The following is an 8,954-nucleotide window of genomic DNA, read 5'->3' as shown; positions in this document are numbered from 1 at the left end:
ATAACCCATACCCTAACACATATTTTTACCCTTAACCTTACCGTTACCCTTACGCTTACTCTATCCGTTACCCTTACGCTTACCCTTAACATAAACCTTACCATTAATCTTACCCTTACGCTAACCCTTACCCTTACCCTATCCCTTACACTTATCCTTATCCATACCCTTAACCTTACCCCAACCCTTACCCTTAAGCTGAACCTAACCCTAAACCTTACCCCAAACCTTTCCCTGAACCTTACATTAACACTAACCCTTAACCTAAACCTTACACTTACTCTTAACCTTAACCTTACCCTTAACCTTAAGCTAGTACTTAACCTTACATTTTTCTCACCCTAATCCTAAAGTTAACCCTAACCATTACCCTAACACTTAACCGTTACACTTACCCTTATTCTATCCGTTACTCTTACACTTTCCCTTAACATAAACCTTACCCTTTACCTTACCCTTACCATAAGCCATACATCAACACTTACATGTACACTTACGCTTACACTTATCCTAGTAATTACTCGTACAATTACTCTTAACCTAACCATAAACATTAAGGATAAGCTTAAGGGTCACCCTTAAGGTTAACGTTATCCTAACACTTACACTAAAGTTCAGGGTAAGGGTTAGAGTAAGGGTCAGTGTTAGGGTAATGGTTAGGCTAATTTTAGGTTTAGGGTGAGGGAAACGGAAGGGTAAGTATTAGGTTAAGTTTAAGGATAAGGTTAAGAGTTATGGTAAGGGTTAGGTTTAATGTAAGGGTAAGGGTTTGGGAAATGTTTAGGATAAGGGTAAGAGAAGGGATAATGGTAAGGGTAAGGATGATGTTTAGTGTAAGGGTTAGATTTAGTTAAGGGTAAGGGTTAGTGTAAGTTTAAGAGTAAGGGTAAGTGTAAGGGTATGTGTAAAAGTACGGGTAATTGTAAGGGTTAGAGTAAGGGTTAGGGTAAGGGTAAGTGTTAGGGTAATGGTTAGGGTTAATTTTAGGGTTAGGGTGAGGGAAACGTAAGAGTAAGTATTAGGTTACAGCTAAGGTTAAGGTTAAGAGTAAGTGTAAGGTTTAGTGTAAGGATTAGGGTTAATGTAAGGGTCAAGGTAAGGGTTGGGGTAAAGGTTTAGGTAAAGGGTAAAAATATGTATATTGTAAGGGTGAGGGGTTAGGGTAATGGTTAGATTTTAGTTAGATTTAGGTAAGGGTGAGGGTTCGGGTAAGGTTTAGAATTAGGCAAAGGGTAATTGTAGCAGAAAGGGTAAGGTTTAAGATAAGGGTAAGTGTTAGGATAAGGGTAAGGTTTAGGGTTAGCTTAATAGTAAGGTTAAGGGTAATTGTACGAGTAATTGCTAGGGTAAGTGCAAGCGTAAGTGTACATGTAAGTGTTGTTGTATGGCTTATGGTAAGGGTAAGGTCAAGGGTAAGGTTTATGTTAAGGGTAAGCGTAAGGGTAACGGATAGAGTAAGGGTAAGGGTAAGGTTAAGGGTAACGGTAAGGTTAAGGGTACAAATATGTGTTAGGGTATGGGTAAGAATTAGGGTAAGTATAAGGGTAAGGGTAAGGGTAAGGGTACAGGTCAGGGTAAGGGTTAGAGTAAGGGTTAGGCTTAGGGTAAGGTTAAATGTTAGGGTAATGGTTAGGGTTAGTTTTAGGGTTAAAGTCAGGAAAACGTATGCGTAAGTATTAGGTGAATGTTAAGGGTAAGGTTAAGGTTAAGAGTAAGTGTAAGTTTTAGGGTAAGGGTTAGGGTTAATGTAAGGGTCAGGGTAAGGGTTGGGGTAAGGTTTAGGGTAAGGGTTACGTTAAGGATAAATGTTAGGGTAAGGGTAAGGTTAATGGTAACCGTAAGTGTAAAGGTAAGGGTTACGGTAAGGGTAAGAATAAGGGTATGGGTAATGGTAAGGGTGAGGGTTAGGCTAAGGGTAAGTGTAAGGTTTAGATTTCGGCTAAGGGTAAGTGTAGCAGAAAGGGTAAGCTTTAAAGTAAGGTTTAAGGTTTCGGCTTAGGTTAAGGGTAAGGGTAAGGGTACGGGTCAGGGTAAGGGTTAGAGTAAGGGTTTGAGTATGGGTAAGGGTAAGGGTTAGGATAAGTGTAAGGGTGCAAGCAAGGATTAGGGCAAGAGTAAGTGTAAGGGTAATAGGAAGGGTTAGGGTAAGTGTAAGGGTAAGGGAATGTGTTAGGATATGTTTTAGGGGAAGCAGAAGGGTAAGGGTTAGGTTAAGTGTAAGGGGAAAGGGAAGGTAAGGGGAAGGGTTGGAGTAAGGTATAGGGTAAGGGTAAGGTTATGGTTAAAGGAAAGAGTAAGGGTAAGGAAAAAGTAAAGGTAAGGATTTGGGTAATGGTAAGGGTGAGAAGGTTTAGGGTAAGGGTTACGGTAAGGGTTAGGTAACGCAGTGTACAACCTGGGATGTCACACGCAGAGCTGCCTCTGGCAAGGTGAGTGAGGAACAGATGTAGCAGTTGTTGTGTTGTAGGTCTCACTGTTCCTCTAGGCATCCCCTCTTTGTCTTTTAGAGGTGTTGTAGCTGTTTGAAGAGGGTAGATTGAAGCATCTGCCTCGGGGGCTGGTAAGCGGCAGAGGTAAGGGAGCAGATGAGAGTAACTTACCTAGTTGTGCTGTGTCTTTGGATGCTGCATCGGCCTATGCGTTTCTTTTTCTTTCACAGGTGTCTCGCACAGGCTCAAAGGAGCAAACTGCACTCTGAAGAGCTGTGTAAGAAGAGGGGCTGGTCATGAGCTGGGTTGGAGCAGAACGACCAAGTAGCACAAGGTGACTATGAAAGGTGTCCGTCTTGCTTTGCAGGTGCCGTGGCAGGCTCTCCACAGAAGTGGATAAGGATATGAGATAAGGCCAGAGAGCGACAAGGAGCGGCACGTGCAGGGATGGTTTTGAAGCGCTGCGGTGGCTTACTCTTCTGTTCATCAGGTGCCACAGGCAAGGTGGGTTGTAACATCAGTCGTTATATTTGCATGAAGGCAGTTCACTTGAATGCCACAGTGCATCTGAGTAGGGTGTTCTAGCAGAACAAGCTTGTCTGGCACAGCGGTGCCTGATGGCAGTGTGTTTCCTCAGGTGAAGAGGTGCCTGAAGCCCCATCCTATCTAGCCTGCACACAATTATCTGAGAATGAAAGCTGCTTTCCAGTAATTCAGAAAGCCAAGTTACGTCTCAGCCTTGAGCATCTCGGGCTTTTGGGCCTGTCTGTAACATTTGGCACCAGCACTAATACTTTTTTTGGCATATGTTTAGCGTTTGGGGCCTGTGTCTGGGATTTGGGCCCTGTCTCGAACCACTGGGGCTTTGTCCTGGGTTTTGGAGCCTGCCTCTAGAGTTCAGGGCCTGTGATTAGGCTTTTGGGGTCTGTGTCTGGGGGCCGGTATCTGGGGGCAAGGGGGGAGCTGCTTGTAGACCCTAGGGGCCAGCATTGAGGGGGTTGGGAGCTGACTCTACACCTTTGGGGCCTGCTTCTGGGGGGGGGGGGGGTTGAGACCTGCATCTGGGGGAGGGGTGGGAGCTCTTTGTATTCCTTTGGAGCCTGTGTCGGGGGGCGGGGGGGGGGGGGGGGGGGAAGGGGAGGGTTGGTTGGGAGGTGCTTGTACACTGTTGGAGCCTGGGTTGAGGGAGGAGGTTTGGAGCTGCTTCTACACCTTTGGGCCTGGCATCGGGGGTAGGGGGTTGGGTGCTGGTTGTAGGGGCCTGTGTTTGGGGGGGGGGCTTGGGACCTGCGTCTGGGGGAGGGGTGGGAGCTGCTTGTACACCTTTGGGGCCTGCATGTGTGGGGGGTCAGGGCCTGTGTCTAGCGGGCTGGGAACTGCTTGTACAATGTAGGAATCTGTTTCTGCAGGGTGGCTGGGAGCTGTTTGTACAACTTTGGGGCCAGCATCTGGGGGTGGCTGGGAGCTGCCTGTACACTGTAGGGGCCTGTGTTTGTGGGGGGCTTGGGGGCCTCCCTCGGGGGGGGGGGGGGAGGGTTGGGAGCTGCTTGTATAGGGTAGGGGGCCTGCCTGGCAGGGGTTGGGAGCTGCTTGTAGAATTTGGGTCGCTGCGTCTGGGGGGGCGGTTGGGGCCTGTGTCTCAGGGGTGTTGGGAACTGGTTGTACACCTTTGGGTCCTGTCTCAGGGGGGGAGCTACTTGTACACTTTTGGGGTCTGTATTTGAGGGGGGTTGGGAGCTGCTTGTGCACTTTTGGACCTATGTTTAGGCTGGTTGGGAGTTGCTCATGCATTCTAGGTGCCTCCCTTTTGAGAAGGGTTGGGGCCTGCATCTGTGGGTGGTTGGGAGCTGCTTGTACACTATAGGGGCCATGGTCTTGGAGGGGGGTCTGGGCTGTTTATACACCTTTGTGGCCTGTGTTTGGGGGGGGGGGGGGGGGGGGGGGCCTGTGCCTGGGGAAGTTGGGAGCTGTTTGTTCACTCTAGGAGCCTCCATTTGGGGGTCTTTGGGGCCTCCCTTTGAGGGGGAGGGAGTTGGGAGTTGGTTGTACACCTCCGCATCCCCTGTCTTGGGGGGGGTGGGGGGAGTGGGACCGGTCTCTGAAGGGGCGGGTTGTGAGCTGCTTGTACACCTGTGTCGGGGGGAGGGTAGGGGGGTTGGCAGGGGTCGGGTCCGGGTCTTGGGCCAGTGTCTGGGTGGAGTCCAGTTCTTGGGAGGGGGTGGTGGGATAGGAGCTGCTTGTGGGCAGTTGGGGTCTGCATCTGGGTGTGGTTGGTGCCTGCTTCTGTTGGCAGTTTGGGGCCTGCTTGTAGACTTGTGCAGCCTGGGTTTGGGGGCTTTTCTGTAACGTTTGGGGCCTGCATTTTTGCTTTGGGATGCATCTTGAGCTTTTGAGGCCTAGCAGTAGCATTTGGGGCCTGCATCTGGGGCTTTTCTGTAGCATTTTGGTTGCGTATTTGTGATTTGGGGCCTGTATCGTGGGTTTTGCCTTTTTTGTAGTTTCCATCTTTGTGTGTGTGTGTTTCGTTGTTGGTTGTGTGGGGTTAGGGGCAGTTTGGGGTTTGGATTAAGGTCAGTGTCATTAGCGTTAGGGGGTTGATAATAAGGGTTAGGGTTGTGGTTAGAGTTGTTAGGTTTAAGGGGAATAAGGATTTCAGGGTAAGGGGATCAAGGTTGTGGGAATAAAAATGTTGTTTTTGCGCAGTTACATCCTGTAGAGGGAAGGAAGGTGGTATTGAGATATGCTTGCAGTGATAAGACAGCTTAACAGTGTGAAATGAGTTCATCTGATTCGTGTCAATATGGAACAATGCTAGGGCCGCATGATATGATGAAAAGTCTGAGAAAACCAGAGGGGTTAATATATATAGTTCTTGAATCTTGCAAAGGAATGGTCCAGCAATTCGGGTCAATAGGGGATAAGAGAACAAAGGGGTTTCAGAATAACTGCTAACTATTACAACTGTTGCATGGGACACTATGCAAGTGTCTGCCATCCAGCCAAGATGGACAAAGGAGATGGACAAGAGAAAAGCCTGGGAGGAAGACTACGAGCCTTCAGTACGAGCGGCCCCCAGAGGGACCACCGGAGACTGATAACACCTGCACCAGTGGGAGGGTTTGGATTCTGGGAACTAATTAGAATAACCCTGCCTTTTGTAGAAGTAGTAATGAATATGTATTAGCCTAGCAGCATAAAAACCAGCCGCCTGATGTAACTTGTGTGCGTCTTGGTGGAGCAGAGACTCCTGGCGCACCCAGCGCTGCTTGCTTACCTCTATTCAATTAATAAATTGTAAATTTCAATTGCAATCCTATTTGGGACCCAGTCATTTATTACAAGTGGGCTCTCGTCCGGGAGGGCTTTGGTTCCTGATTTCTGGTTTGATCTAGGAGAGGCACCCCCACCATTTGGTGGCTGCTGTTTGAGTCAGGTCGGAACTAATGGCATCTTGAACCTGAATAAAGGTAAGCAAAGTTTCTGATTCTTTTTTTCAGCTCCCTTGCCAGCTGCAGCACTATATTTTGCCCATAATTGTGTGTGTGAAGATCCGAACGAAGATGACGGAGTCGTAAGCATTTAAAGCGTATACCGTTCGGTTGGGTGGGGTTCGGTTGCCTGTGTGTGTAAGAGTGTGACTGAGATGGAACTTAGTTCCGAAGCGATTGTGGAGGTCTTCTAACCGCGGTTCCAATCTCCCGTGAGGGACTTGGCCGGTGAAGGACCGAAGGGATTCCTATAGGATTTGTGGGTGTGTGATAGGTCCTCGACCCCCTGCAAGACACTCTTACTAAGGTAACCAAGGGCTGTGGGAATTGCCAGAGTAAAATTCCTAGATGGGTCAGACAAAATCGAAGACCAGAGACCGGAAGAAAGGGAGCAAATTACCAGTCATACCACCAGAAAGTCCATTAGGAATAACGATTCGAAATTGGAATGATAGGGACCCCAGAAAAGGAAAAAGTAAATTAAAAATGGTCCAGTATTGCGTGACAGAATGGCCAAAGGAGCCTTTAAGACTACATGTCTTTTGGCCTGTTTTTGGATCCTTCGAAGACTGGATTTGCCAGGCCTTAAATATCCATGTTAATTCAAAGGAAGCTTTTAGCCAGGAAGAAAGTGATTATGCAGGATTATGGATCAGGAGGACTTCACGTCCTTTTCCAGCCTCAATATTTACACTAAAAGCAGGTAAGAAATTTGAAGAACAAGAAGAACATGAAAAAGAAAAAGAAGATAAACGTGAGCCGTTGGATAAGCTACCACCTCCATATCCTAACAATCCACCCCCGGCGGCTCCCCCTCCGGTGGCTGTGGTATCGCCACCAGTACCACCGTTGCCCCAGCTTCCACCACCAACAGCACCAGAATTAGACCGACCTCCGGCCGCATGCAGGAGAAGTAGGACGGACGTATCTGAGAGAGCTTCTCTATATCCCTTAAGGGAGGTAACTGGTGTATAACTGGTGCGCGTCTTGGTGGAGCAGAGACTCCCAGCGTACCCAGCACTGTTTGCTTACCTCTATTCATTCAGTGAATTGTAAACTTTGATTGTAATTCTATTTGGGACTTTTATTTATTATAACAGACAAGCTTGTAAAACGCAGACAACCAGAATCCTTACAGCAATTAGGTGGAAATCACAGCGTAAGAAACATTACCACCTCAAAGAGTAAAAACCTCAAAAGAAATGTGACTTGTAACAGGCCAGCAGCTGTGTATTTTCTGTGAAGCACCAGCTAGATTATGAACCTTGAATAGCACAGTTAAAGGGGAAACAGGGGAGGGTCCCGGTCCTCGGCAGAAAAAAAAAGTGTATAAACTGTGTATGGAATTAGTAGGCAGCCTCCTGCTTGTGGGACACCCGCCATTGTAATCTCGAATAATAATGCTACTGTACTGAGATCCTCGACTCAGCCTATGCTATTTGCTACAGATTGATTCAGGGTTTTAAGGTTTCAGGGATTGGGCACTAGGGTTGGGTTTCAGGGTAAGGGGTTTCAGGGTTTATGTTTAGGATTTTAAGGTTTTTAGGGTTGGAGTTTTAACGGTTAGGGTTTTAAGGATTTGGGGGTTAGGGTTTTAAGGGTTTCAGGGTTAGCGTGTTAGGGTATTAGAGTTTTTTGGGTTGTAGTGTTGATATGTTTTTTAGGGTTAGAGTCTTAATTTTTTATTTTTGGTCAGTTATTTACGGTTAGGGTTTTAAGATCTTTTTTTTTTTTTTTTTTCAGGTTAGGTTCTCCAGGTCCAGGGTTTTGAGTATCCTAATTTTGGGGGTTTGGATTTTGAGCATCTTAATTTTTGGGGTTAGGCTTTTGTGTGCCCTAATTTTTTGGGATAGGCTTTCAAGCATCCTAAGTAGTTGGGTTAGGGTTTTGAGCATCTTAATATTTTGGGTCTGGGTAATGAGCATCCTCAGTTTTCAGGATAGGGTTTTGAGCATCTTAATGTTTCCAGGATAGCGTTTGGAGCGTCCTAATGTTTTGGGTTGGGGCTTTGAGCGTCCTAATGTTTTTGGGTTAGGGTTTGGAGCGTCCTAAATTTTGAGGATAGGGTTCTGAGCATCTCAGTGTTTCCAGGATAGGGTTTTGAACGTCCTAAGTATTTGGGATAGGTCTTTGAGCTTCCTAATGTTTTCCGGATAGGGTTTGGAGCATCTTAATGTTTTGGGTTTGGGTTTTGAGCGTCCGAATGTTTTTGGGTTAGGGCTTGGAGCATCCTAATGATTTTGGGTTAGAGCTTTGAGCGTCCTGTTTTCGGGATAGGGTTTTGAGCGTCCAAAGTTTTTGGGTTTGGGTTTTGAGCGTCCAAAGTGTTATAAGTTGCCCCCTTAATTAATTTTCAGAGAGCATTGTATTAATCATAGAAAGGAATTTATTGAGTAAGCAAACATCAAGCAAAACAGCACTGGGCAGCCGGGGAGTCTCAGCTCCGCCAACGGCACGCACCTCACCCCTGCCAGGGTCCCTTTTTATACCTTGCTAATTCTGGGATTACTCAGCACATCCTGGTATATTCTGCGACTGCGCGCACTGTTGCTATGTTCCCTCAACATAACCCTAAAATTAACCGTAACCATTACCCTAACACTTATCCTTACCTAACCCTAATCCTAACCCTTAGTCTAACTTTTAACCCTGACCCATAACCTTAGACTTCCCCTACCCTTACCCTTACTCTTCCCCTTACCCTAACCCTTACCCTTACACTTACGGTTACCATTAACCTTACCCTTACCCGAACACTTACCCTTACCCTATCCCTTAAACTAATCCTTATCCATACAACTTCCGCTTACCCTAACACTTAACCTTAACCTAACCCTAACCCTAAACCTTACCTGAACCCTTACCCTGACCCTTACATTAACCCTAACCCTAAAACTTAACCTTAACCTTACCCTTAACCTAATACTTACCCTTACTTTTCCCTCACCCTAACCCTAAAATTAACCCTAACCATTACCCCAACACTTACCCTTACCCTAACCCTTACCCTTACCATAACCCATACTCTAACACATAC

General features: G+C 46.7%; 2 long non-coding RNA genes across 2 annotated transcripts; both read left to right on the top strand.

The window, feature by feature from the left end:
- The first annotated feature begins 1,800 nt into the window (after window positions 1-1,800).
- Window positions 1,801-3,349, top strand: LOC311428412. Its single transcript, XR_014687712.1, has 4 exons — window positions 1,801-2,429; window positions 2,508-2,573; window positions 2,660-2,706; window positions 2,797-3,349. It is a non-coding gene; the product is annotated as an uncharacterized lncRNA (long non-coding RNA).
- Window positions 3,350-3,592: 243 nt separating this feature from the next.
- Window positions 3,593-5,740, top strand: LOC311428418. The gene is made up of 2 exons (XR_014687718.1): window positions 3,593-3,661; window positions 5,415-5,740. It is a non-coding gene; the product is annotated as an uncharacterized lncRNA (long non-coding RNA).
- Window positions 5,741-8,954: the final 3,214 nt, after the last annotated feature.

This window comes from Aythya ferina (genome assembly GCF_964211825.1).
Source record: "Aythya ferina genome assembly, contig: HAP1_SCAFFOLD_77, whole genome shotgun sequence".
NCBI lineage: Eukaryota > Metazoa > Chordata > Aves > Anseriformes > Anatidae > Aythya > Aythya ferina.
This window is presented reverse-complemented; position numbering and strand designations above follow the sequence as displayed.